Source organism: Cyanistes caeruleus, chromosome 11 (genome assembly GCF_971803275.1).
Source record: "Cyanistes caeruleus chromosome 11, bCyaCae1.hap1.1, whole genome shotgun sequence".
Classification (NCBI taxonomy): domain Eukaryota; kingdom Metazoa; phylum Chordata; class Aves; order Passeriformes; family Paridae; genus Cyanistes; species Cyanistes caeruleus.
In genome coordinates this window covers 14464641-14492028 of record NC_141711.1, presented here as the reverse complement: position 1 = coordinate 14492028, position 27388 = coordinate 14464641, and the positions used below count along the sequence as shown (strand labels likewise).

General features: G+C 50.0%; 1 protein-coding gene and 2 long non-coding RNA genes across 5 annotated transcripts in view; 2 read left to right on the top strand and 1 right to left on the bottom strand.

Moving 5' to 3' along the window:
• Positions 1 to 337: 337 nt before the first annotated feature.
• LOC147651019 (uncharacterized) lies at positions 338 to 7180 on the top strand. The gene is made up of 2 exons (XR_015274798.1): positions 338 to 664; positions 1005 to 7180. It is a non-coding gene; the product is annotated as an uncharacterized LOC147651019 (long non-coding RNA).
• Positions 7181 to 8171: 991 nt separating this feature from the next.
• On the bottom strand, positions 8172 to 22973 carry LOC111935152 (uncharacterized). The gene is made up of 4 exons (XR_015274797.1): positions 22638 to 22973; positions 13540 to 13659; positions 12550 to 12969; positions 8172 to 12404 (listed from the first exon to the last, which is right to left on the bottom strand). It is a non-coding gene; the product is annotated as an uncharacterized LOC111935152 (long non-coding RNA).
• Positions 22967 to 27388, top strand: part of DNAH1 (dynein axonemal heavy chain 1) — a 71117-nt gene continuing 66695 nt past the window's right edge. The window contains exon 1 of one of the 3 annotated variants that reach the window (XM_086845315.1): positions 22967 to 23300. The gene's annotated coding sequence lies outside the window, so the exon portion shown is untranslated. Of the gene's footprint in view, positions 23412 to 27388 lie in introns of all 3 variants that reach the window. The other 2 variants (XM_086845316.1, XM_086845317.1) reach the window with 2 other exon arrangements.

Genomic DNA, 27388 nt, shown 5'->3' with positions numbered 1-27388 from the left:
GGTAAACCCTGCCATCAGCCAGGCAGGTGCCACTGCGTGCCAGGCTGCCAGCCATCCCAGGCTCATCCCTGCTCCACTCAGGGGCAGCTCAGCTCGTGATAGGGATGCCGGGATGATGGAGTATCCTGCTGGAGTAGAGGAAGCCAGGTAAACCTCTCCATCCATCAGGGCCCCCACTTTCTGCCAAGCACATTAGGGGATAATTAAGTAAAAATAGGCCTTCCGACCAGTGTAGCTCATTAAGGGCTAATTAAGTTAATTAGTGCCAGGTGTGGATTGCAGCGCTTGCGCGTGTGGCTGTTGTTTGCTGTAATTGCATTTTCTCAGCAGCTTCCTCCGCCAGGCTGGAGTGCTGCCAACAAGGAAGGGATTCAGTGCCCGCTGTTGGTGCAACACGGGGCAGCTGATGGGCACCCAGCGATGGCACCGCACCAGGGACAGTTAACCCTTCTGTCCCCGTGCCCCTCAAGTGGCTCTCCCACCCCAAAGCCAGGGCCTGACCGTGGGGCAGCACGTGCTGCCCCTGCCTGTCCCTCTTGGTGTGCTCCTCCTGCCTGCACACAGGGGATGAACAAGAGCCTGTGCCATGGCATTCCCCAGAAGTGGCCAGGAAGTCAGGGGACAGCCTCCCAGGGACCTAGCACCAAGACCAAGACCTCTGAAGGTGTGTGAAGGCGATAGGCAGGGATGAAGGGCAGGGAAGGAGCAGTAAAGACAGCCACGTATGCTGATCATATTGGTGCTGAAAGATAAAAGAGGGATGGTGGAGAAAAGGGTGGAGAGGAAGAGAAAAAGGCAAGAAGGAAGCTTGAGAGGGTGAGGAGAGAGATGCTGGGCTCTGATCTCTGCTTCTCGCACCTGGGAGCAATTAGAGCTACTCTGCCTGTGCCCCGCAGAGACACTGAAGGGATGAAGATGTGACAAAGACCAGGCTATTTTTTGCTGAGGTTACTGTCACTAATAAATGGAAACTCTCCCTTGACACGTGTTCCTGTTCCTTCCAGCGTCTGGGCATTTGGCATCCTCCTCCAAGCACAGCCTTGCCGGTAGCAGCCTCACTTGGAGCTGACCCACGCTCCCTCCAGGGAGGTGAGACTCGTAAACAATTCTGTGAAATACGGCTGAAAGGCACTGAGAGGCTGTGCAGGCACCCCATCCCTCTCCCCATGCCGTGAATCAATCTCCAGGGAGGCAGGAGCAAGGCAGGGAGCTCCATCCACAACCCGGGATGGAGCCAGCATTCCGAGGGGCTGCTTTTCCTGCGGTCTCCGTCCGACGGAAGGTTCCTGCTGTCTGCACCACTGTGGCAAGCAAGATGGGGAAAAGGGAGCTGAAGGGGAGGCAGGAAGAGAGCTGGGTCTTTGCATCCCCACCGTGATCTCTCAGCACTGAGATAATTGCCTGCTGGTGACAGCTGAGGTCAGGCATGACGGATACCTTGGGAAGAGCTCCCGGCTCCGAGATCTCCCTGCAGGAACCCGGCTCAGTACTGGGGCTGAGGGGTAATTTTCCCAATCTCCCCTAGCACAGGCTCTCTCTGGGTGGATCCAGGTTCAGGTGATGATCCTTCCATCATCCCTGCCTTCAAAGGGCACAGAGCCCCATCCAACAGCTCCACACATGGCCTGTGATCCTTGGGGAGGGATAGGGAGTAGTAGGGTGCCAAGCCTGAAGGCTTGGAGCTCCCATGGGGTGTGATGAGAGCCCCCAGGCAGGAGCAGTGCCCACCTGGGGGTCAATGGGGTGCAGATGGACCTGCCTCTGCCCTCTATCCTGCCATGACCAAAGGAGGCTTTTTCACCTTGCTCCTTGTCATGCATCAGGGATGCGTGGAGCACCAGGCAACCCCACTTCATCTGCCATGGGAAAGGGGCTGGGGGTCAGGGGGTCCTGCAGCTCCCTCAGATGGCTGGGAGGCCGGTGGGCACATCCTGGGGCTGGTAATTCATCCTCCCTTCCCTCTGCAGTGGCCTCGCTGCAGTGGGACTTGCCTCACCTTGTCCCCCAGCTGCAGTGCTGAGCATGGGGCAGGGCAGGAGAGCTGATGTTGGGCATGGAGAGGGCAGGATAAGACATGGAGCCTGATGCCACCAGCTTGGCACCTGCCGTAGAGAGCACGTGCCCAGGCAGGGAAGGAGGCAGGGAAGCAGGGAAGGAGGCAGGGAAGCAGGGAAGGAGGCAGGGAAGGAGGCAGGGAAGCAGGGAAGGAGGCAGGGAAGCAGGCAGACAGCGCTCCGGGGTGGCTCTGCAGCACCCTGGGCTCCCCTCTCCGCGGTGCCGGGGAGGCTGACAGGATCATTACAGCCGCTATCTGGGCTCACGGGCTCATCCCTCTCCCTTTCGCCTTTTGCATAATGGATAGGCTGTGAGTAATGGGAAATGGCAGCCCAGCCGCGCTTGCTGGCAGCCCCTTAATGAAGAATATGGAAATCTCATCAGTCCAATCAGGCCAGCAAATGAAACTGCTTTCCCCTGCCGATGTGAGCAGAAGGCTAACGACCCATGCTCCCGGGCTCCATCCCGCTCCCAGGAAGCCCCCCCTTCCCTTCTCCGTGTTGACAAGTGAGCTGTGAACTTCATTTTTTTCTGGCAACCAGAGCCCCAGCTCATCTTCCCTGCTCCCCTTCCCCAGGCTTGGGCCAGCAGGTATATCTGTCCTGAACCTTCCTCCTGCTCTTCAAGGGCATCACTCCTGACTCACGGTGGAGTCACCATCACATCTGCAGGTGTCACCCATCCCCAGCTCCTGGTCCTCCCTTGCATCCTCGTGTCTGAGTCTCCCAGCATCAGCTTTGCCACAGCTGCAGGTGCAAGTCAGACCCCCATGGTGGGGATGTGGGACATATGTGGTCCCTGGCTGCAGTCACCTGATACCTCTGTGTCCCTACAGGCACTGAGGTCTGGTGGGCTCATGTCCATAAAATCCCAGCACAACTGAGCTTTGTGGACTTGTGTCTTCTCCTGGAGGGACACCTGCAAAGCGTTACAGTGTGAAGAAACCAATATTTCTTGTGTCCCTTGTCCGTCAGCCACAGCCTTGAGCCTGTAACAGAGCACAGGTCCATCTCCTGCACCATCTCTGAGCAAGACCTTCAGTCATGATACCTGCACAGTGACACCCCTGGTGGTATCAGAATTGGAGCATCTTCCAAGAAACTCTAACCCCCAGTCACACAGGGGCCACTCTGCCAGGAGCTGCAGCATCCCCCGCTCCAAACACATCCTGCAAACTTGGTGATGTACCTTTTGTCTCCTCCTCCCCATAAGCACTGTCCTGGTCCTTAGCAGCCTTGAAGTGCCTCCAATTCAGGTCCCACAGGTTTTGCTGTTGCTCTGGGCTTTGGAGCTGTTGTCTCCATGGAGCTATGAAACACTGTCAACTTGGCTACCATGGTGGCCTAGAACTTTGACTTGTGTGTCTTGGTAAGATGTGTGGCTGAGAAAACCTGACCTTGTCCACAGTGGGGCACAAGACATGGTCAGTGCTGGGGTCCCAGTCCACACTGGCATCTGTACAAGGACTTGGACTCACTGCACAGGCTGTTTGCCCCAAATCTGCACCGAGAGTTCATAGCTGGACTGGCTGAGTCCAAAATGGGGCAAAAACTAGATGTTTGCACAGCAGCTCACACCAGCAGGTCCTCACCTCCAGGGCAGAATCCTCTGGCCTTTGCAACACTTCAGGCAGGGGAGAGCAGCAGCATCCTCTCCTGCATCTGTCTGCTCCGTGGGCAAAGGCAGGAGGCTGGCAGGGAAACGGCCGCTCGCTGGTTTGGGGAATGTTTCATTACCAGCTTTCACAGCCAGTGTGTAGCTCTAAACTGACAGTGTGCCTCGGCTGTGAATTTGCCCAGAAACACCGAGGTGGGTATAGGTTTTAATAAAATCCCCAGCCATGTGTACAGCTAGGGCATTCAGCCATGCATAAACACCTCCTGTAGCATATGCTTGTGCTATAGCAGAGGATGCTAACTCAGGGCTGGAGGAAACCATTAGTTTCCATGAGTTATAAGATCATATCTGGAAACACCTCTAACAAGCCAAGATCAGCGCGGCAGCGGAGCTGGCGCTGGTCCCCGGCGCGGGCTGTTTGCACACATCAGTAATGATGGGAACGAGCGGCTGTTCAAGGGGCTGATCAACATCAAACCATTGAAATTAAAGGCTGAGGAGAAGCAGAGCCATAAACATTTATTGCAACACTCTGCATATCATCAGCTGCTGATTTGGAGGCAGTGGAAATGTGCAGCTGAAATAATAGGATTTATCGGAGTCTGAGATGAACTGTCCTTGATGGATGGTTGTAGAAGGGAAACAATGTGCCATGTCCAGCAAAAGGCCATTCCTAAAATACAGCAAGGGGGTGGGGGGGCTGTTGCCTTTATTAATACTAGTCTCTCACCATTTTGAAGCCCACACCAGCCATCAGACCCAACTGCAGCTGAATGAGGAAGCCAGCTTGAAGACAATGTGCTGGAATATCCCAGAGGACTGGAAATCAGAGTTGTGGTCTCTAAACGCTGAGTGTGTAATTTGCTGGAAAGTTGACACCCTTTCTGCTTCATCTTGATGTGTTTTCCACTTGTTGGATCCCCTTTACATTTCTGTCTCTGCTCTTCAGACAGAAAAAGCAAATCTAGGAATTTCTTCAGCCGCTCTCTCTTTGGTTGCCATTTTTTTTCTGTTGCTTCGCTAACAAAACTCAAATTCATTAAAAATGACACCAACAGTTCGCCTTTCATAGCAAACTCCATCTCCTATCACCCACTAATGCAACAGAACCCCACCTTTGGAGGGCAAACACAGCTGCTGTGCTCCCCCGAAACAGCAGGTTAAGGCAGGAACTGATGGCACTCAGAGCTCAGCTGCTGTAATCAAATCATGTCCTGTCACCTTGAGCACCCTGTAATGCTCCTACAGCTAACAGGCTGGGAGGAGGAGAGGGCTGAGAAAAGCAGTGTCAGAAGAATGTAGGAAGAGAATAATTTGATAGATTTTTTTTAGTTAGGGTTTTTTGTTGTTTGGTTTTTTGGTTTTTTTTTTTTTAACATTGATCTGAAAATTGAAGTTATGGATTGCTTTTTAAAAGGGAACTTCAGAAAAAATATCTCTCTCTCTTCCTCCCCTTCTCTCTCTCTCTTCTAGAAGTGATCCCAGGGAAGTATTTCCAGGCAAAAGTCTCTGACTTACAGATCATCCAAGGTGTTTTATGCACATCAAAGTACCTAATATTTGAAACAGGAGAAAAACCCAACTTGACTTCATCAGATTTACAAACAAGTTAGCTTTGGCTGCATTGAACATCTGCTGCAGGCCCCATGGAGAGGAAGTGTCTCGTACTTCTCCTGGGAACTTTTGGTCAAGGCTGGATGCAGAAAGTTCACTGCTGTGACAAACTGGCACTGATTTGCCCTTTAAAAAGAGGGGGGCAGCATTACAGCTAACCTTTTGTCAACAGTCTGTGGCAATGACAGGACAAACCCACCTGGATCAAGGCAAGAGGAAATGCAATGCTGTCACTGTCCTGTCTGAGACATCCCTGAGAGCCCCAAATTTAGTGCACCATTCATACTTCATCGGTCTCTATACTACCCCCTCAGCACCAGCATCTCTGATAAAACAAGCCTCCCCAGGAGCCTCTATCTCATTTTTCTTGCTCAAATGGGTTGCAGAAGGGACTTGCTTTTGTTTCCACCAACACAAAGCCGAAAAAAACTCTCAAAGCTACATCCGTATGGGATGTGGGTGGTTGGAGAAAAATGGGTTTCCTGCTGCTTTGTATGTCCTAAAGCCTATTAACTGGTACTCTGTCTCTACCACTTCTTGTTTTGCCTGACAGGTTAAGCCCGCGTTGGCTTGATGAGACATTAGTGGCAGAACTTTTCCTGTGCCAGCCTGACACAATTCCCACTCCCACAGTTCTGATGTCCCTGATTAGCTGCTCTTGAAGGCACCATTTGAAGACATTGCACCACATCTTCTCACTGAGACCTCAAAGGGACCCTGTAACCCTCTGAAGACTGCTGTGAACTACGTAAGAACAAAACTGGTATCCTCAGTGTTGATGCAGCTAGTGATGAAGGCGGACTGGGGGAGCAGGGACACCTAACCAGAGATTTTCTCCCTGTTCAGCTGCTTCAGACATATTCTTGTTGCCCAAGTTCCTCTATCCTCAGCAGTGAGAACTGTAGTCCTCGTTCCTTCTTGTGGTCCACAAGCAGCTTTCTCCTGCCACACCTCTTAACAGAGATCTGTTTGTAAGTGTATATAAACCTGCTTCCCCCTGCCTGCCCTGACCTCTACTCTGTCCCACAACATGGAAACATAAAAAAACATGAATACAAACACTCCTGCAAATGCAAGAAAAGGGACCTTTTCAGTTTGGCTTCACATCTCGGGGTTGCTCAGGAGCCATTTTCAGCACTTCAAGTTGAAGTGCTTTTGAAAAGAAAAATCAGTGCTGAGGCAACCTGCCCAAAAATGAGGGGGTCAGTAGGCTGGTGTGGGGGAGGTGCAGGTGATGGAGGAGCAATGGGAGAGTGTCTCCAGTGTGTGATCCCTCATTGTGGCTGAATCACTAACCCATAACACGTAAATCAAACCCAGCTTGGGGATCACGCCTGCAGGCACACTCTGTTTGATCCAGGAAGGCTCACTTCAGCAGCAGCTTTTGGAAAGACCATGCCAAGTCTGGACAATGGGAAGGGCTGCTGTGTATTTCTGTTAGCATTGACACATTTGCCCCATTATTCATGGCTGGTCTGCATTTTGCTTCCTCTTGGTTCCCAGCCTAGTTTTTCACTGGGCTTTCATGCCTTTGAGGCAAGCAGCACTGAAATGGTGCCAGTCCTTTGTCAAGAGCCAACTGGGCATACCCTGGGCTTTAGTTTTTGCTGGCGACAGTCCCAGGAGAAGGTGTCTTCTGGTCCTCCATCGTCTGTGTCGCCTCTCCACTCTGCTGTCCAGCTCACTAATCAATTTCTAAATCTATTCGCTGATTTGTCAATTTTTTTTTTTTTAATTTTAAGTGGGCATGATGGAAGAGTAAGGGTCTCAAAGACAAGTGTTAGGAAAACTGGTGTCTGGATCTTTTTTCTCCATCTTCTTGCAGCGCCAGCTGAAGTGAAAGGCTATGATGCATGAGCTCACTTTTAATCAGGTAATCCAGCTGGGAGAGAGCAATACCATAACAAACCATTCAGGATTAAAGAAAAGCTTCTGGCAGTGCCTCTCACCATCCATAAGACATTCATTGTCTCTGATACAAGTTTCAGGCTCTTCTCTGCTGGGCAGAGGTCCCCAGGATGGCCAAGCACTGGGACACTGCCCATAGCAGGAGCCACTCACTTCTCAAGGGGTCCTTATCCACTCCAACAACACCCACTTGGGTTTTATCTTCTATTTATGCCCACAGCAGAACTGGACAAAACCCAGTGCCATCTTTCCCAGCTTCCCATCTCTGCCCATGCCTTTGGCTTTCCACAGGTGCCCTGAAACCAGAGCAGAGTGGGACAGGGTGAGTGGGAAACACAACTGCATTGCCAGTAACGGGTCCTCAGAGTCTTCTGCCCAAATTGTGGATTTATTTGACTTCTCCCAAGACACTGTGAAATCTGAAGGTCAGGAAGAGAGTGGTCATATCAGGTCCTCCTCTGCAATGAGCTACCTGAACCCAGGCACATGTCTGGTCAAGTCAGGCTAGAGTTTCTCCAGGGTGGTTTGGCCACTGCTGGAGCTGCCAGCTGTGCAGGGGGACAAGGGGAAAGATTTGCTTGCCTTTCCTCCATGAAGGCACCACTTGGTCTCTGTCTGCATTGCTTCTTCCCTGAAATGCAGTGCCAGGAAGGTGTTGCTGCTCTCCCAGCCACTGGCACGAGGAAAGCAAACTGGCTGTCCTTGGCATTTGATATAAGGCTTTCCACAAACACCAGCTAATGGGAATTCCTCAGTGGTGTCCCTGGGAGCTTCAATATTGGATGTCAAGGCAGACTTTTGTCTTCTCAGCAGGCAGTTGGACCTGGTGTGCTTAACCCTTTCCAGCCCGAACCAGAGGCCGAGGGAATGAGCATGGCAGGGTCTCAGCGTGGGCTGGGGTCCTGCTCCAGCTCCCTGCTGTGCTTGGCTGCTCCATGCCCTGGCCTCAGCCACACAGCACTCCTGCTACTGCAAACTCAGTACACATCCAGCTTTGTTTTATTGTCAAGGTGCCTCAGAGGATAGGGATCCAGGAGGATTACTGAATGCCTTGCAACTCGGAGCTGGCAGGCACCCGGGGCACGGGGCACGCTGAAGGGTTTTGTTTGTGCCTGGTGAGAGCAGCTGTGGGCAGGAGCGGGTGAGCGGGGAAGTTACCAAAAGAGAAATAAGGAAACAAAAGGCGAATTGGGGCAGGGGGGTATGTTTGCATGGGGGAGGGCGGGAATTTCTTTTCTTTGTCGGAAAGTCTAAAGTGCCTTTCTTTAGTGCCTCGGTCGCTGCATGGGGCCTTGGTCAATAACATTCCTCCCTCACCCTGCGGAAGGAGACGGGCCAAGCAAGACACGGCTGAATGAAATTCCTCTCACCTCACCCCGTAAACATCCCAAGAGTCTGGCCCCATTATGGCTGGGTACAAAAGTCTGGGTCCGAGGCCGAACAAAAGGATGGGGAAGAAAGTGCAGGTTGCCAGGGCAACGCTGTCCAGGCTGCCTGGTTTTATCAGCAAGGGGCCTGGGTTTTCTGCCTGAGTTACGGGAATCTGAGGCAATTTATTTCCACGGCAAGACAGAGGCTTTAGAGGGCAGCATGGTGAGGCTCTGGCTTCGCTTTTGGTGCTCACAGCAGGGCAGGTGAGCTGGGAGCAGCCGGCACGGTCTCCGGGGAAGCCGGGTACCCTGACAGCCGGCAGCATCCCGGGAGGCACCGGGAGCAAAGCGACACCCAGGGAATCTCTGCAAAGGTTAACACAGAGCGGTGACCCTCCAGGGAGTCTGTCCAATCTGCCCCTTACAGGGTGTGGGATCTGTCCCATCCTCCTCTACAACACAAGGAGTCTGCTCATCCCTCTGTTTAGAGTCCATTCATCTCCCTTCAGTGAGGATGGACTTCTCCCTGCTTGGGGATCCCAGTACCCTGGCAGGCTGGATTAAATTGGGAAAAACTGGTTTTTTAGTAGCTTGACAGAGAGGCTTTTACAATTTAATTCCGCAGGCTTTGTTATTTACCTTTCAGATGAAGGCACGGAAAAGATGCCTTATTTCTAGACCTAGTGTTGTCTGCACTAGAGAGGATCTGGTCCACTCCCAGAGAGCATCAGAGTTGCCTCTGACAGGCCTGGATTGCAGTGGGAACATCTGTAACCCAGTGCCTGAGGGTCAGAAGGGACTGCCAGGTCCCCCAGCACAGCATTTAGCAAAGCTAATGCAAAATCTTAAAGCTCCCTGAGCCCATGAGAACTGGATCTGGGATGTGTTTTCATCCTGAAAAGGATGAGTTCAGCTCTGGGAGATTCAGTTCCAACTGGATTCATGTCCTCCCCTACCAGTTTTGGTGACAAATCCAGAATACTCTAGAGACCTGGAAGCAGTATGGACAACATAGCAAACTGGCTGACCCAAATCTTAACAAAGGCTGTTATGACACTAGGGAAAATATCTGTCAGGCATCCACTCAGCACAGTGGCTCTATTGGGAAACAAAGATGTTCATGATGGGGCTCCCAGTCAGTCTGAAGAGGATGATGATGCTGGGTGTAGGGTCAACATGCAAGGTGGAGAATGACAGTACGAAGCCTGAATGATATAACAAATTAAGATGCAAAAGTCAGACACGTTGATGTGTTATAGCCAGGACAAGCAGGTATTTGTTTGGTTTCCAAACAAACCAAAATGCCAAAATGCAGGTGTGATGGCAAGGTTTCCAGAGGCAGAGCCTCTTGCAGAAGAGAAAGAACCACACTGAATGTTGTGAATGTAGTACCCATTCCTGGTTTGTTTGATGTTTTTACTGTGTGGGACGTGGGGAGTTTGTAGGATGGGTCAGTAGCATGCAAAGTCCTGGAACAAAACTTGCAGGCCAGCTCGGTTAAACGGCTGGAGCAGAACCAGCTCAGCAGGCCATGGAAAGCATTCGGCCGAGACAGCCTGCTCATCTCAATTCATCTAGACAAATTTCTAGACAAATGCACCAAGCTGTGCTCAATGGAGTGACAGGGAAATTACTAATTAAACTGAAGATGATGGGATTAGTGGGAAGAAATAGAAGTCGGGCACAGAAGCTGTACCTCTGGACAGAGGCAGTAGCAGGCTAGACAGAGTTCACCACTGGAGTTTCTCTGGAATCGATCCTGGGATTGATCTTGTTTATTCTCTCCATGAATGATGTTGTCATAAGAAGTGGGAGCGCTTAGGTTAAGCCAGCTGATGACGCAGAAGGGGGAGGCATTGTGAATGCAGAGGAGACAGGAGATCAAACAGAAAGCAGCAGACAACCTTGAGCACGGAGACGCAGGAATGAGTTGAAATTCAAGAGCACGAAATGCAAGACTAATCACAGGGTTGGGGTTTTTTGTGCTAGACAGGGAGTGTGTCAGTTGGACATGACTGAGGAGGAGGTGAACTTCGTTGTAGCAGTCATGGGTGATTATGAACCACCAATGAGCTAAAGGCACAAAAAGGCGAACGAGACCCGAGGGGTTTGGGATATTGCCAGTAGAAGCAGGAAATTATTAATAGCATTTGCGAAGTACTGACAAGACCTCATCTAGCATTGGGTAGGAGTCCTGGACAGGTAGGCTGAATTGTTGCCAGAAGCAGTGCAGAAAAATTCTCTGAATATGATCAAAAGACTGGAGATCCTGTTTCACAAGTAAAACAAAAGATAGAAGGAGTTATCTTCTCCATCAGTTTGCTTGTGATACCCAAGCACACCAGAAAAGCTCAGTAACTAGAAAGAAAGCATCCTGACAACTCCTGACACCCCGTGTCCCTGTGTGCCCTGCCCACCCCAAACCACCTGAGCTTTTGCCCTCCACAGGATCTGTTTTGCAGAGAGACCCCTTGCATGCTGCTCCTTCCCCCTCCTCGCCTTCGTGCCTGGAAACTGATCCCCACTTCAACTCTAAATAGGCAAAAAGAAAAGGAAAGCCAGTAGACTGGGTCTTTTGTACAGCAAAGCAGATTAGGGGCCTCCCAGGGACTTGCAGCTTGTAAGAGGGAAGGGCTGGGAAATGGAGGGAGGTAGGGGGGTGGCTCTGCTTTCCTCCATAGACAGTGAAACTCAGACTTGCCTTCGGTCTGCTCCTTGCAAAGTCTTTTTTGTCCATCTTCCTTCCTTTTTCCCCTCCTGCTTTGCATTGTGGATCAGCTTTTAGGGGACTAGAATCTTTCCAGTTCCTGCAGTGGATTTAATTCCTGGAACATGTGTCCTGTTCCCCGCTCCCATGCTGAACCAGGAAAGCCTTCACTCAAACAAAAGCCAAATCTCCCTCCTAGGGGCAATCAGGAAAAGGGGTCTCTGCAGTGGTCTCTGGTTCGAAGACAAAAGGTTCCTTGGACTATAGACAAGAGGGTTAGTGCCACCATGGATTATAGAAACAGCTGTGGGAGAAGGATTAGCCACCACCTGTGTGACAAAGGCTACAGGTCTCCAGTCCTGGGGCCAGCAGGACACATGGCAGATGCTTTGTGCTACCTGTCTGCCTGAGCTTGACTCTCAAGGTGCTTTCTTTATTTTCAGCTTGCCCCCTTCAAATGCAAAGTGCTTAGGCTAGCATGAGCCAGACTTGCCTAGACCCAGGTCTGGACAATCTCAGCCTCTTTTAATTTGAATTGACCGATTCCCTCTTTCCTACAGCCCAACCCCTCTTTGGCCATGGGCTGCAGGAAATGACTTGGTGTGGTCAGCACACTAAGGCAGAGCAATGCTGGGTACAGGGCAAGCACAGACCCTGCCACTGCCACCCAGGCACTGAGCTGCTCCTTGTGCAGCAGCTTGGTCTGCCATGGGACACTGGCTTTATTAAAGCCTCTTGACCTGAAGGGAAGTTGCTACACCTTTAAGTGCTCTGTAATGTCCTAATTGTTGGTGTGTCCATGCATCCCCCTATCCTTTTAGCCCTTCTGGGCTCAAGCTTCGTCCTCTGTAAAACATCCATAGCATAGACCCATCCTCTGGCAGGGGACTTGCAAAGCTAAAATCATTACCAGTTTTGAAACATTCAGCTGTTTTAGTGAACTCAATTGAAAAGCTTTTTAGGAGACTAATAATCCTACCTCCCTAGCAGAAATTGAATAATGTGCAGTAAATCCTGCCTCAGGCTTTGTGCACTGAACAACACTGTGGAAAAGCCTTGTGAGACTTCTTGCTAACAGTGCAAAGTCAGTCCTGTGCGTGGGATGAACGAGGGTCCTCCGGAAAATGGCTCAGCTGTGGAATTAACAATAAACTTGCTGCAACCAGATTGTCTTGGGCAAATTCATGTGTATATGCATGTTTTGTTCTATAACAGTCACTTATTACAGTCCCTTTTGTCAAAGAGTTGTTGAGTTAAACTTTAAACAAAAAACCTCACCAGAAGGGTAATCCAGCACTGAAAATGTCTGCCCAGGGAGGCTGAGGGGGTCTCCATCCTTGAAGATACTCAAAACCTGATGAGATGTGGTACAAATTAACCTGCTTGAGCTGGCTCTTCTTTGAGACAGGTGGTTGGATGAGGTCTCCAGAGGCTCCTGCCAACTTCAACTGTTCTTTAATTTTTAAAAAGCAGTAAAAGGATGATTTAGCTTCTAAATTTCAGGACATAAGGCTTGCCATGGGAACTGACCATCCAGATGCAAAAGCACAGAGCCTGCAACCTCTTGAGCTGAGGGCAAGGAGATACCCTGCTACCCATAGAGCATGAAAAGCCTCTTCTCTTTGATTCTTCCATTCACCCAAGAGCAAAAGACAGTAGTGGTAGCCTGAATTATGACACTTGTGGGTTTTTCTGTTGCTGTCAATAACAAGGGGCAGCTTTAGTTCCCAGGCAACTGATCTGGTGTCTTTCCAAAGGCCTCTGGCAGTGGGGTTTCTCCTTCCCTTCCCTTCCCTTCCCTTCCCTTCCCTTCCCTTCCCTTCCCTTCCCTTCCCTTCCCTTCCCTTCCCTTCCCTTCCCTTCCCTTCCCTTCCCTTCCCTTCCCTTCCCTTCCCTTCCCTTCCCTTCCCTTCCCTTCCCTTCCCTTCCCTTCCCTTCCCTTCCCTTCCCTTCCCTTCCCTTCCCTTCCCTTCCCTTCCCTTCCCTTCCCTTCCCTTCCCTTCCCTTCCCTTCCCTTCCCTTCCCTTCCCTTCCCTTCCCTTCCCTTCCCTTCCCTTCCCTTCCCTTCCCTTCCCTTCCCTTCCCTTCCCTTCCCTTCCCTTCCCTTCCCTTCCCTTCCCTTCCCTTCCCTTCCCTTCCCTTCCCTTCCCTTCCCTTCCCTTCCCTTCCCTTCCCTTCCCTTCCCTTCCCTTCCCTTCCCTTCCCTTCCCTTCCCTTCCCTTCCCTTCCCTTCCCTTCCCTTCCCTTCCCTTCCCTTCCCTCTTTCACCTATATTGCACTCCACTCTCTTGGTTGCAGGTTTTTTGACATCCTTGCCTTAGATTTTCAGATCCTCACAGTTCTTTTTTAAACACAGGCTCTCCTCATGGAAACCCTCAAAGTGAGTGGCTATACAGGGGCAGAAACACCAAGTGAGTGTGGCAGAGATTAAAAACTGGGCTTGTGAGGGTACCAGAAGACACAGTGGTAAGGTACAGCTGCAGAGAAGGACATGTGAACTTGGTGCTTCCTGTAATCTGGGGTGATAAGACTAAAGGACAAAGACTGGGAAACTGGGATCAGAATACAACTTTGACAGACCTTAATGTCTACAAACCTAGAAATGCTACGAACCACTCAAAACATATTTATCTGAATTTAACCAATCCTCACTTTGGATCATGGTGCTACTGCAGCAGGACGTAAGGCAAGAGGCACCCATGATGCTGCTAAATGCCACAGCATATTCCATGCCAAAACTGGGGTTACCTCACTGCTGAGCCTGTGGCTTCTGAAGGAGAATAAAAACATATTTATCTGCACTTTACCAGATAAAGCTCAATAAAGCTGGGTATTTCCAAGAACAAAGGAAATTAAATTCTTCAGACTGCACTGTAGAAGTGACCCCCAATGTTCTGTGGCCCAAGCTCGTGTAGAATTGTAGATACAATTCTTTTAGACACAGAGACTTCTTAGAATCAGAATCTTTTTCCTGGAACTTTAGTCTTTAAAATGGAAAATTCCAGAAGAGACAGAGAACTTACAGGTTTCTAGGAATATCAGGATCAACTGTTTCCTAGCAGAAGGCAAGCAAGGGGCCAAAGGTGACCCCAGTACAGGCTCTGCCCTCACCAGTCAGGGCCCTCTTGGGTTACACTCACATCCTGGGAAGAGGGGGAACTGGAGCTGGGAATCAGAATGTTCAGATCAACCCCAGGGAAGCAGCAAACATACCATTTCATACAACATGAAATGAGATCCAACAGGGAAGAGGAGAGGGTAGGTGGAGGGGGATCCATTATTCATTAAGGCAACAGTAGTACAACAGAGCTTGCACAGACCCATGCAGCGCTGGATAAGGTTACTGCAGAAACAAGGGTTGGTAATGGTATGCCAGAGCTCTGCTTCTTGGGTGTAGAAAGCAGAGAGACATTGAGTCCTTCCTTTTCCTTTCTTTTCCCTTCTTTTCCTGTCCTTTCCCTTCTTTTCCCAGCAGATAACACTCTCCTGGGGTATATGACATCAGAAGCAAGCTTCCCTGGAAAGCTGTACTCATGGTCCTTTGAGGAAGACTTGGGGATTTAGAAACCTGTAGAGCACAGGAGGAGGGAGAAGCAGACCCCAGAGATGGCAGACAAGTGAGATCAAGGCTCTCTGCCTCCCGCCAAGGCTGATTCTGATTTCCCCAACAGGGAAACCTATCAGGGCTTGGCCCTTGTCTCGAATGACAGCACGTGTTTGCTATGGCTCTATGGTTTCTCACAAAGCAATGATTTTTTTTTTTTTTTTCCTGTTTGCTGCTTTTACTTTTCTCTCCTTGCAACCAGAGCTGCTGGCTCCTGTCTGGCAGGCTGGCTGTGGGACACCATTTGCAGATGGATGGGTGAGCATCCATGGCTATATGTGTAATGCTGACTATTACAACATGGAGGATATATCCTAGCAGCTGTCCTGAGGAATTAAACATCCCTGATTGTCTGGACAGAAATTGGGCTCTGGCTTTGCACTGCTTGGCTTGGAAGCATCCTGAGAGTGAAAAAGAGGGTGAGCCACAGAGCTGGATTGATTTGCAGAGGAAGGGCTGTAGCCTTTATAGCTTGTAATGGCATCACCTGCAGTGGTTTCTGGGGCTACTTAAACTCTGTGTGATGGGCTAACTCTAGCCCTTCTTTCAGGCAACAATGGTGGCTGTTACCTGCATCACTGTTACTGCTGGAACTCAATCAGGTGTGAGGGGCAAGGAGGGAATTGTTTCCTGGGCACTTCATGGTGTGTGTATATACAACACAGGTGGTGGGTAAGACAAAAGGGGCCATTTTGCTTAAACTGGTATGTTCCTGCTCACCTTTTGGTTGATGTGTAGGGGAAAGGCAATGGGGAGAGGATTATCTATTAAAAACACAATCAGATGCGGAATGTGAATATGGACTGTGGGCTATGATCCAGGGGAAAAAATCCACCACTCACTGCAATGCTTTTGTTTTGTCTTGAATAGAAGCAGACCTGAAATCCTGGAGGTGATAGCAAATGAAGTGTTTCCTACCCTGGGTAGCTTGTGCAAGGCAGAAATGTATGCAGGCTTGTGCAGTGAAGGTGATCCCTCCACTGAGCAGCCGAGGAGGCAGCAGCAACTCTAAGCTCACGCCAGCAGCAGGGTGGCCCTGGGACTGTGACACCCTTATAGGGTGGTCCATTTTGATGGACTAGAGCGTGGGCTGAATCAGGCCCTTGTGCAAAAAGAGCTCTTCCTCAGCTGAGGGAGGCTTTGCAGGATCAGACTCTGCTGGTGCTGCAGGAGGTGCTGACACCAAATCAGTGCATGTCATCACCAGGCTGTGCCCAGAGGGATGTATGGCTTGAGCACGATGGCTTGGATCATGTCCCATGTATAGTACTAGGGCTGCCAGGCACTGCAGCCAGAACATTTAGTGCTCACCTGGAATACATTGCACGATATATTTAGAATGCCTTTTTTTTTCCCCATTGTTTTTAATTGCATTCAGCTTTTTTGATATATCTGCTGGTGGTGGGCCACATGGTTTTGCAAAAAAAAAGGCACCACTGAGCAGCGTGTGGGCCCTGTGTCTGCCTGTGAGCCAGGTCCCATCTGGCTGTAATTACTAGCTTCACATCAGCAGAAGAGTGTAATATTTAAACACAAATGTTTGATGTTTGCATAGCAAACCTCAGGATGGAAAGCTCTTGATAATCAGCCTGCAGGGAGGAGGTGGGCTTGCTGCAGGTGAGCACTGAGGTGTGTGGGATGTAGCAAGACTTTGTGGGGTTTTATGGGGTTAGAGAGAAGAGCAACACTGAATTCAGAAGCCCTTCATGCCTCACTCTGGGCAGAAGCTCCACAAAGCATTGTAATCCTCACTCTCAGGCAGATGGGCTACGAGCCACATGGAGCAGTGTGGTGCAGGGCAGATGACCCTGCCAGGGATCTCCCATCTCATCCCACTCAGAACATGTAAGGAGGTCACTGAAGCTTGCAAAATGGTAGAAGAGCTCCTGAAATCAATACAGGCTCCTTGCCCTGAGTAGTAGCCATGAGGATAGATAACAACCCTTGTTAGATTTCAGCAGCTCAGGCACGAGCTATGCCTGGAGAGCAGGGAGCTGGAGCCAAACTCACAGAAACATGGACAATCTACTGCCCTGGCCCCCCAAAATTAAGATTGAGAGCACAGCAAGCATTAGTCACCTTCTCTGGCAGAGGTAGGATCCACCCCTAGTACCCTTCCAAAGAACCTTCCCCTGCTTGTAGTGGACACAGCGTGAGATCTGTGTGTGGCACTTTGCTTCCCTGCCCTTCAATCCCAGTCCTTTGGGGAAGGAAAACAACAAGCTTGTACTTCGCCTTGCTCCAATTGGGACGACAAGTGAGAAAACGGCTTCATCTGCTCCCAGGCACCTCTGGAAGGTGACAGACATGTGCTGCCTGCAGCATCCTCTGCTTAGCCTTAAAGTCCAAGCATAACCATGTACACCCAGACAAATGAGATTCCTGGAGCTTCTGGCCCCTGTGCCACCTCCTGTAGGGTACACAGCACCCTTGCTTTGTTCCTGACAGAGAAGAAAATCCATGCCTGGAGATGGCTTTTGGTCATAATGCCATCATGGGGCTAGCAGCTGGCTCTTCCTGAGCTTGTCCAGACAAGGTTCAACCTGTCACATCTTGTCATTTTATAAGTGCAGGAGGCTAGTGCCTAGGATAACAGGATAATAATGGGATAAGAAATGCCTCCTCACTGTCTCAGGGGGTTTGGGGACCTATTCTCTGCAACTTGCACACCCAAGGTGAGCCAGCCCTACTGTCGTCACTGCCTCTGAGGAGCATTGCTCATCTCGACAAACTTTAAAGCTGCATCCTGACAGACCAAAATAAATCAATCAATAAATAAATCGTCCGTCTCGTCTACTGGATTCTGCAGTTTATTTCCTCGGCGCTGATGAAAAATAGTTGGATGCTTAGTAGCTTCATGAGACTAATTATGATAAACGGCCCCATCGCTGCTAATATCCGGACATTAATTCCCAGATGGAGCTGCAGAAAATGTCAGGAATGGAAATGTCAGCTCTCTAAAAGGACCTGGCAGGTATTGAAGTGGGGACTGGAACGTCAGCAGAGGAGGGAGTAGGGGGAGATCTGGGAATTAGCAGGATGTCGGTACACATTTGGAAGCTATAACTCCTCTCACTTGATTTCCCAGTTCCTCCCAGCAATGCCACAGCCACAGCTTTCTTCAGATTTTACCTTCTCTCAGCTCTGCTCCCTGTACCAAGGCAAAAGATTGTCACTCACTAAGCAGGTGACAATTTCTTTGGGCAGAAGAAGCTCAGCCTTAAGCTTCAGGAATCTCCTTGCCACTGAGATCCCCAGAAATGTCACCTGCTCTGCAGAATGGACACACCAATAATTCCCTTTACACTGGGTGTGGGGCAGGCAGGCTGAGAGCCAACAAAAGGTCTTTCCCAAACTCTGCTCCCTTTCTCCTCTGGATTTCATATCTATCTTCATATTTACATTGCTACAATTACCAGTTGAAAGCAAAAATATGATGGAAAATAGCAAAAAAACTCTCTTGGGGTTTTTGTTCTGGTTTTGGGGGGTTTGTTTGTTTCTGGTTTTTTGTTCACTTTCCACCAAGAGTTTTAAATAGTTTCTTGTATTTAAAAGAGTTATTTATGAAGAATATTCCCTGCCAAGTGAGAGGTACTTCAAGAGTAGATGGACCAGCCAGACAAATGGTATGAATGCCCAACTACTGACAGCACTGTGTCAATAATGGCAGGAAGTCAGGCTGGCACCTAGTGCAATAAATCAGCTGATGAGCAAGTTCAAGAAACTCTGTTGTGAAGCCATTTTAAATCAAAAAATATTGGGCTGTCCTCTCATGGTGCAAACACCAGCATTGGTTTTTCTGCTCTGTTCAGCCTGCTGGCTCAGGCCCTGCTCTGCACAGCATGTGAAACAGCGGTGTTCACACGATGATCTGTTCCAGCTTTTGGCACATGCTTTCCAGTGGAAAAAATCTGAACAGGTTGGGGATTCCTTGATCAGATGCCAGTTGGTTGAAAGAAAGGCTTTTCACAGGAGTCTGTTGCTGTTTGTTAGCAAAGGCTGGAATTTTTGCTCAAAGCCAGATCATTTCAACATTTACCTGCTGAGAGGAGAGTTAACATTGAGCCTGATGGGTCTGGTTCAGACCACAGACTTGAACCAGAACTCTCTACAGCTCCCAGCAAGTTCTCTTGTGGTAGGGAGCCAAGATGCCTCTGTATCTCATGAAAAGCTTGAAGTACCTCTGGAAGCTTCAGGGAAATTTTCCAGCCTTTCTATAAGGAGGCAAGTAATGAGGAAGTAGCTGCACCATATTTGCTGTGGAGCTACCCAGCTCTAAACCTCCTGTGTATGTTCTGGCAGATGACCTGTCATCTGCATGAAATCTGGCCATTGTTCTCCTGGGACTTCTGAGGCATTTAAGGGTCTAGCTCCAGGGGACTTGGGAGCACCTCAGCCACTAACTCTCTCTGGAATCAAGGTGCCTATAAAGTACATATGGGCTCTTCTCAGAAGAATCTCCCAACTTACTGGGAGCTTGCTGGCTGACAAGCTCCTTCTGTCAGCAGCCCCATGGAAAACAACAGCATTGCATTTCAGGCAGTTCTGGCTAAATCAGCTGAACCAATTGTGTGGAATTGGCTACTGCCAATCCTCTGCTCACCACTGCTGAGATCTCATCACTGAGGCTTTTTATCTTTTTATCTTCTTCATCTCTGCCGGCTCAGGCTCGGCCCTGGTAATCCTCACCATCATCTTCCTCCTTCTGGACAGCTTTTTGTGAGTCTTTCTTGAGGCAGTAACCTCCGCCTGCAAATTCCCTGGGGAAGTCTTCTGGGTTAATGGTGTGATCCCCAGTGTGAGAGCACACACTAGGGAGATGATGCACTGTGGCACAATGGTGGAGATGAAGGATAAAGTTAACTAACAAGAATGCCACTATCAAAGTCTCATTCACTTTCTGAAGCAAAAACTAGCTGGAAAGTATAGAACTTTCAGCTACAAACTGCTCACTGGTCCCAGCCTGACTGAGTTCAAGGTAACAGACTTGTGTTGAGAGAGCTGTTGAAAGCAGCAGGAACTTAAAGAGAATCTGGCTTGATATCACCTCCCCACAATCAACCTGCCCCTTCAGGAGAAGTGCTGAGGCAACAAGAAGTCAGACCTCTCCCTGCTTTATGACTTTCTCAGGGGTTTGTCTTGGGGTTTGATCTGAGTATTTTCTGTCAAATGTACTTTAACATTGTCAACATGTGGTGTTTTACTCTAGATTAATGCTGTGTCTTGTGTGTGGGAACACATGTGGGTGTGGAGACAGAAATCTAGGGCCTTATTCTCTAGTGGCCTTGTGCTTTAAGGATCATTTACACCTTCAGCAAAATGTGTGTGGGGTGGGTATGGAAACACTGCTAAATCTGATGGGGCCTGCCACCCACGGCAGGGGTGGCAAGTGATGGAACAAAACAACCAGCACATCATCTCCAAGGTCCACGGAAGTCGAGATTTTTGCTATTTTATTCTTCCTCCCATAACTAAGGGAAGGCTGTACTCTGTAGAAGCAAGTTTTGGTGTGATATGTGTTTTCTGGGCTATTGGATTGGGATTGATGGAGGAGAGCCAAATAAGTGAAAAGAAAGAGAAGAGCAGGAAAGTGGCTCCCAACAGCTCAGACCATGTACAAGGAAAGCTAGGCTCTTCAGCCAGAAAAGAGACTCAGAGACAGAATGAGCCACTAGCATGTTTCACATATTTCTCCTTTCCAGTGCTAGCTCACATCTTAACACCTACTGAAACTGGTTTGATTCTCATGTCTGGTAACTGTGTGAAAGTTCTCTCCCTCCCTGTGAGTTCAGACTCTGCTAGCTTTTTCTCATGCTTTCACTCCAGTGGTGTGACAGGAGACAGGGAGAATAGTGTATTCCTTCTTCCGAAACATCCTTGCACTAAGGAAAATACTGGTTAAGACACTGACCAGTGTGTTTCAGCAGGGACTCAGGAACTTCTTCTTGGAGAACTGTTTTCTTGGGAACTCAGCATTGAATCTGTGGCCTCAAAAGAACCCATGGCAGAAAAGGAGCACTAAGAACTGTCAGAAGAAAGACAACATTAAACCTTTTGTGCTGGCCCAGGGTGGGACAGGATCTCAGCTCAGACTGATATGAGAAGGTGAAAGCACAGATATGCTCAGCTGTGCAAACCATCACCACTGCCACTTTGAATCTGCCCTTTGCAAGTGGGTAGGCAACACATTCCCCTGTCTGGTCTTCCTGGGCTAAAGGAGCACCCATGGAAGTAGAAGACAGTGCCAGCAAATTCTTCTGCAACACCTGGGAGCTAGGCTTTGGAGAACCAGAAAGGCCTTCAGAAGGCAGGTCAGGGAATGGATCAGACACAGCAGCACACACATGGAGAGCAGGTGGCTCACACACCTGTTTGCTTTCTGTCCTGACCTGGTGGGTTTGTGAAGGCGCAGATCAGCGGGGCCTTCACCTCCTGACTTGCTGAAGCATTCTGTGGTGAACTTTGAAAGCCTGGTCCAAAATGAAGCCCAGCTGACCACAGGAAGAGCAAGACCTGCTGTGAATCCCAGCCTACTGCAGGGGGGATGAAGCCAGCATGAAACGGATGCATAATTTTCCCATGCAAAGGGCAACGGGGCTCCACCGTTGTTTCCTCTCAATCAGAGAAGCCATCTGGGATGTGACTCCAGGGAACTCCAGCAAGAGCTGTAATTATATCAAACATAATTGAGGCAAGCCAGCAGCGCTCCTTACTTAAGTAAAACGATGAGGCCAGCAATATGACAGAGGACGTACACCTGGGAGTTTCTCCAGCATCCGCTGCTTTCAGTGAGGCTGGGAGCAGTTCAGCATGGAGTGCAAATCCACCCAGAGGCCTCCTTGCTGCATGGGGCTGATGCTGTGAAGCAGCTGAGCACTGCTGTGAGGGAGCTTGCTTATCTGGAGAAGCTTATCTCTTCTCTGAGGCTCTGCCTGCCTCACCTTTCTCTGTCCAAACCTCACATCCCCTCACTTGCAAATTTTCAGATGACACAAATGCCTCACCCTTGACTTACCAGGCCGTTGCCCCTGGCAGGTACCCAGGCAGGGAGAGGAGCCAGTGCTCTCAGCTTGGGCTCCACTGCCTCCCCATGGTATGCCCCCCATCCTGGTGCCTCTTTGCCTAATTCTCTGCCCCCACACGAGGCCTAGTGGGCATCCCTTGGGCCAGCCCGCCAGCTGTGCTGTTCTGCTCCTCTGGCCCTGCTTTCTAGGACTTGCACCTCTCCCAGGTGCACAGCTGGGAGGCAGCAGGACTTACTGACATCCTGGACCATGCCAGCGGGCTTTGGGGGTCTCAAAAGAGCTACAAAGCAGCCCTGCCCACCCGCCTGCCACAGCTCTCCTCCTGCAGGAGCCTCCACTCATCTCCTGTTTCACCCTTTCCTCCTCCTCCTCTGCCCTTTGTACTCCTTCACAGTAGATCTCTTATGGCTTGGGGATTTTTCTCTTTAAATCCTTTCCTCTCTGCTTTTCCACCTCCTTCCTCTCCCCCAAAATAATCTAAACCTGTTCTTCCTCACTCCCCCACAGGGCTGGCACTGTTTGTCCCTTCCCCACCATTCCCTCTGTGGGAGACCAGCTTGTTGGGGCCTGTTCAACAGGACTCAATGCCACTTTTCCTTCTGCAGGGATGACATGTTCTCCAGGGCCACTAGCCCCTCATCTCCACCCAACATGATCTTTTAGCTCAAGACTTTCATGGGTACACAAGGTTGGTTTAGATAAGCCAAGCCGCAGCTCTACATCAGCACCCTGCCTACCTTCACTCGTTTTGGGGATGGGATGGAGGAAGGATCTGTGTCTGGCAGGGTTAGCAACCAGCTGTGGAGATGGCACTGGGACAGCAGTTACCCAGCCCCACGCCTTCCTCACATGGAGAATGGGGCCCTGTGGCACTCGCTGGCTCCTTGCTGAGATGCCAGCCCTGGAAGGCACGGGTTGGTGGTGGCTCGGTGGCACTGCTCCACAGCCATAGCCTGTGGTGGCAGCTCCGCGTTGGCCCTAGTGCGGTGACTCAGGTGTCCCCGTGGCGGCAACTCAGAGATGCCGGTGCCAACTCCGTAGCGGTGAGTCGTAAGTTGTTCCAGGGACCCGGAGCTTTGCGGTGTCCCTGCGGTGGCTGGGTGCTGGCTCTGAGGTGGCACAGGGCGCTCTGCACAGCCCCACGCTGCAGCTGCAGCTTGGGGCAGACCCCGCTTCCCCAGAAGAGCGCTCCCCCCCGGCTCGGGTGTGGCGTTGCCCGGCCCGCGCTGCCCCGCGCCTCCTCCGGACCAGCCCAACGGCCCGCGCGGGGGGAGCGGCCGCCTCCAGCCGGAGCCTTCTGCCCGCCCCTGCACCCGTGGCAACGCGTGCGGCGTCGGGGCGGACTCGGCTCGGTCGGGGCGAACTCATTCGGCTCGGTCGGGGCGGACTCGGCTCGGTCGGTGCGTACTGACCGCACGCAGGCCGGGCAGGGCCCCGCCGGCCCCCGGAGCGGGGCTGCGGGCTCCGAGGAGGAGCTCGGGGCCGGGCCAGGAGGGCGGGCGGGTGAGCAGGTGTGAATCATGAGGGAGTCCTCTCGTGCTTTGAGGACACTGGAAGTGGCGGGCAGGGCCGGGATTTCTCGGAGCGTTGGGAGCGGGGTGTCCCCGGGGCTGGTGCCCAGGGAGCTGCTCCTGGCGCTGCCCCATCCCCACACGTTAACAGCCCCTGGGCTGCTCCTCCCCGCACCGCGGCCTCTTTCAGAAATGAAACCGACAGCATTGTTTGTTTCATCCGTGTCGTGCTTCGTAAATGACACAAACCTTGTTGGGGTCAGGGTATAAACGCTCGGAGGGGTGTCCTGAGGCACCACCGTGGCTGTGAGGCCAGGCCGTGCCGCAGAGGCCCGGGTAACGAGCACCCCCGGCCGCCACCCGCCCGTGCTGCTCCCCCCGCACCGGGCGGTGCTTCCCCGTGGAGAAAAGAATGCATTTGAAAACCCAGAGGAAAATCAATTTTAAAACTCTGCAAATTGTTGGAGGGAATGGGCTGCTATAAAACTCGAAATTACTTTCAACTCTCTTTTTAAAGTAGAAGGGATTTGAAGTATGGGATGGTGTTTAAAGCAGTTTGCTGAGAGCACATCACCTTGCCTGAGCTTATATTGTATGGCTTAAATTATAGGAAGAGGGAATTTCTGCATGTTGGTGTCCAGATGGTCTAGTAGCTGGGGTTCTGTCTATGCACACAGATAAATAGATTTTAGATAAATACTAGGTTTCAATCTGTGGTTTTGCTTAGGGGTTAGATGATATTTAAAGTACTATTCTCTAGTTCTGTTGCAATTTTTAGCCATTTTAAACCTTATTTGAAAGAAAAGAGTCCCATTTTGTCAAAGCTTTGGATCAAAGAATTGAAGTAGAGGCAACAGATCAAAAAGCTCGTACCAGACGTTGAGCAAGACATGTGGGAGTTTGACTTCTTGGATGTGTAAAGCCTGGATTTACCGAGAAATTGTAATTATAGTTTTGCCACAATGACACACAGACGCTGTAGCTAATGTTGTGTCAGCAGTGCCATAAGAATATGCTCTCACTTTGAATAGTTCAATTTAGCATAATACATTGTACCTGGTATATCTAGGAAACATGCTTTTCAGGTGTGAGGGGAGCATGACTAAATTATTGCAGAGATAGGTGTCTCAGCAGTCAGGAGAAGGTTTTATAGCTAAAGCTCGGTGCCATCCAGATGTTTGCCAGCAAAGAACAGGGAGATACTCCCAGCTGTTCAAGTGAGGGAGAATGGTTACTGAGGAGGGCAGAGAAGCTGCTTTCAGGAGGACATCTCAGCTACTTGTGATGAGCTGGACTCCTATTTCCTCCACTTTTGTGCCTCTCCTTGTCAAAGGAGAGCTTCAGTCCTGAGGAAAGTGCTTCAAGTAGGAAAGGATTGAAATCTGTGAATGTGGCAGGTATCCAACCTCCTGCCCCAAGTTGGAGTGTGACAGGGAAGTGGGCAGTTTCAGTGCTCTTCTTCAGGATCCCTGGAACAACCAAGGAATCCTTGAGCACAAGCTATGTGGTACCATCAGCAACTGCTGTAGCAGAGCGGCTGAAAGCTTGAACTGCCATTGTGTGCTCGCTGTGGGATGGGAGGTGTTCTCTCTCTGGCAATCCATGCCAAGCTCTGCTGCCCAGGGATGAGGGTCTGGGATCACTCCTGGATGGAGGGAGGGGAGGACAACCCTAGGTCTGCATGCTGCACATTCTTTCAGGGGTGTGGAAAGGCAGTTGATGTTGGAAGCCTGGAAAGAGGGAACTGCTCTGCAATAAACTTCTTGGCTCAGCACTTGGGCTGAGTCAAAAAAATTAGAGGGTCTTCTCATCTTTGAAACCAGCTTGGAAACCATTCCTGAGAGGTGGATGGGACCAGCCAAACCACCGAGCTGGAGGCTAGCACTGAAGTGAGCTCCCCACCATGCTCTGGGAAACATCCTTGTTGGAAAACCCAGACACATCCCAGCAGATGAGGTGGCAGGAGAGTAGGAGTCCCTTTGTGCTTAGCAGTTCTCCCACATCCACATCAGCTTTAGTGCTCTCAGACAAGCTGTTTTACTGATTTGTTTGGGGAAATACTGGGAAAACTTTGGATACCTTTGTTTGTTCTTTATTTTAAGTGGTGTATGTCAGATTTTTCTGCAATTGCAAACACACGGACCTTCCCTCTGTGCAGCTGGGAGAGCATGACTGATGTTTCTGATCTGGACACTGAGTAGGGGTTTGCTTTATTTTGACATAAGTGCTCAGGATGGACTTTACAGAGGTGTGAGTGAATACACAGCAAGCAAAGTAGCAAAGAATTAGGCCTGCTGTGGGCTGGCTTGGTGCACTTTTCCCTAATGATGGAAACTTTGTCCATCATAGGCAGCAGCCACATTATTTTGGTTCCAGGAAGAGATTGCCAGTCCTGCTAAATTGGGAATGAGTTCAGTCACTCACCCCTACTAAAAGTTCAGATGAATCTTGTGTCCTGGAGCTGGCTTCTTTAATTGGATGGTTTTAGGATTCTGGTGGTAAGAGGCAAAAGTACAGCAAGTCATTTTGGCACGTTGGTCCTGCTCCCAAGGAGAGGATGCTCAGGTGACACATCAGGAGAGGCACCGCAGGGTCGTTCTGCCTTGCTGCTGTTCCCCGAGCCAGTGCAGCAGGCATGAAAGAGTCCAGCAGTGATTCATCAGGAATCCTTGGATCTTGGCTGATTCCAATCAGTCCTGCTGGGCTGCTAAAATAGATATGGCCAGAGCATAAAATAGCTAATAAAAACAAAATCCTCCATGGAAAATTCATTCTTCAGGGTGTGAGGTTCCAGTTGCCATGCCAAAGCAAAGCTGAGAGGAGAGAGATTTGAGATTTTCTAGCTTGAAGGAGGGGAGGGGGTATTATTGATCTCATCTCCCAGGTCTTTCCAATCTGTTAGTTTACTCCATTTCACTTAAAAGATTCGCATCATGGTAACCTTGATTTATTATCTGATTTCTTTTTTGATTCAACTTCTCAAAATTGTGCACTGGCTTGAACCTGCAGTAATAAACCAGCACAGTTATTCCCTCTTATCTCTGGTATGCATGTAATGCTTTCTCTGCTGTGCCCGATTCATTCTCACAGGCAGGCAGCAAGGTGAAATTTTGAAAAGATTGCCCTCCCTCATCAAGAGTATAGGGCAAGCAGAGTTTTCACTCCATTCTCTGGCAGAGAGGGCATGGTAGGAAGGGATCCTGTGGCATTGTCTCCTGGTCAGGATGAGACTCCAGACAAGTACTGTGCCTGCTGTGGCCTTCAAGACCAGCCAAGGTCTTTTCAGCACTTGTGTGTGGGAAGCTGGAAGACTCCTACAACAGAGGCTTGGCTACCAGAAGTAAGAAAAGTCCTAGCAAGGGTACAGGAGACAAACCACTAGTTAAGTAGGGCTGGATGGGGAGTCTGGGTAAGCTGTATTGGCCTCAGAGTGCCTTTGAGAGACACTATGGAGAGCTTTGACTCATAATTTATAGGCATAAGCTACACAGGTATGTGTACATCATATTATCAGTGTATGCGTGTGCAGGCTGGAGGGGTTTGTATCACTTTAGCTATTCTAATTAGTTACAATAGTCATCCCTCTGTTTAGAGAAGCCTAAAATCAAGGGTTGCATTATCCTCCTGCCAGAAGTCTGAGAGCTCTTCTTAATTGGTATCTCTCAGTGCACAAAGGTTTTTATAAAATGAAGCTGTACAGCTGTGTTACTTGCCTGGACTTGCATCTCCCAAGGTGGAAGAGCAGAAATTGTTTGTGAGCTGAGCAAAAATATCCCCTGCAGGAGGAGAAAGAGGGGAGCTTCTGGCTATATTTTAATATGTGTTAGGTGATGCTTAAACATCTGTCATGAATTATTTAAATGAAAGAGGCAGACTTACACCTGGGAGTAGCTGTGTTGGTATCCTAGGCTGTAGCCTACTCCCACTGGAGTCAAGCGTGACAAGGTTTTTAAGGGATTTGGGTGCAGCAAAAGTAG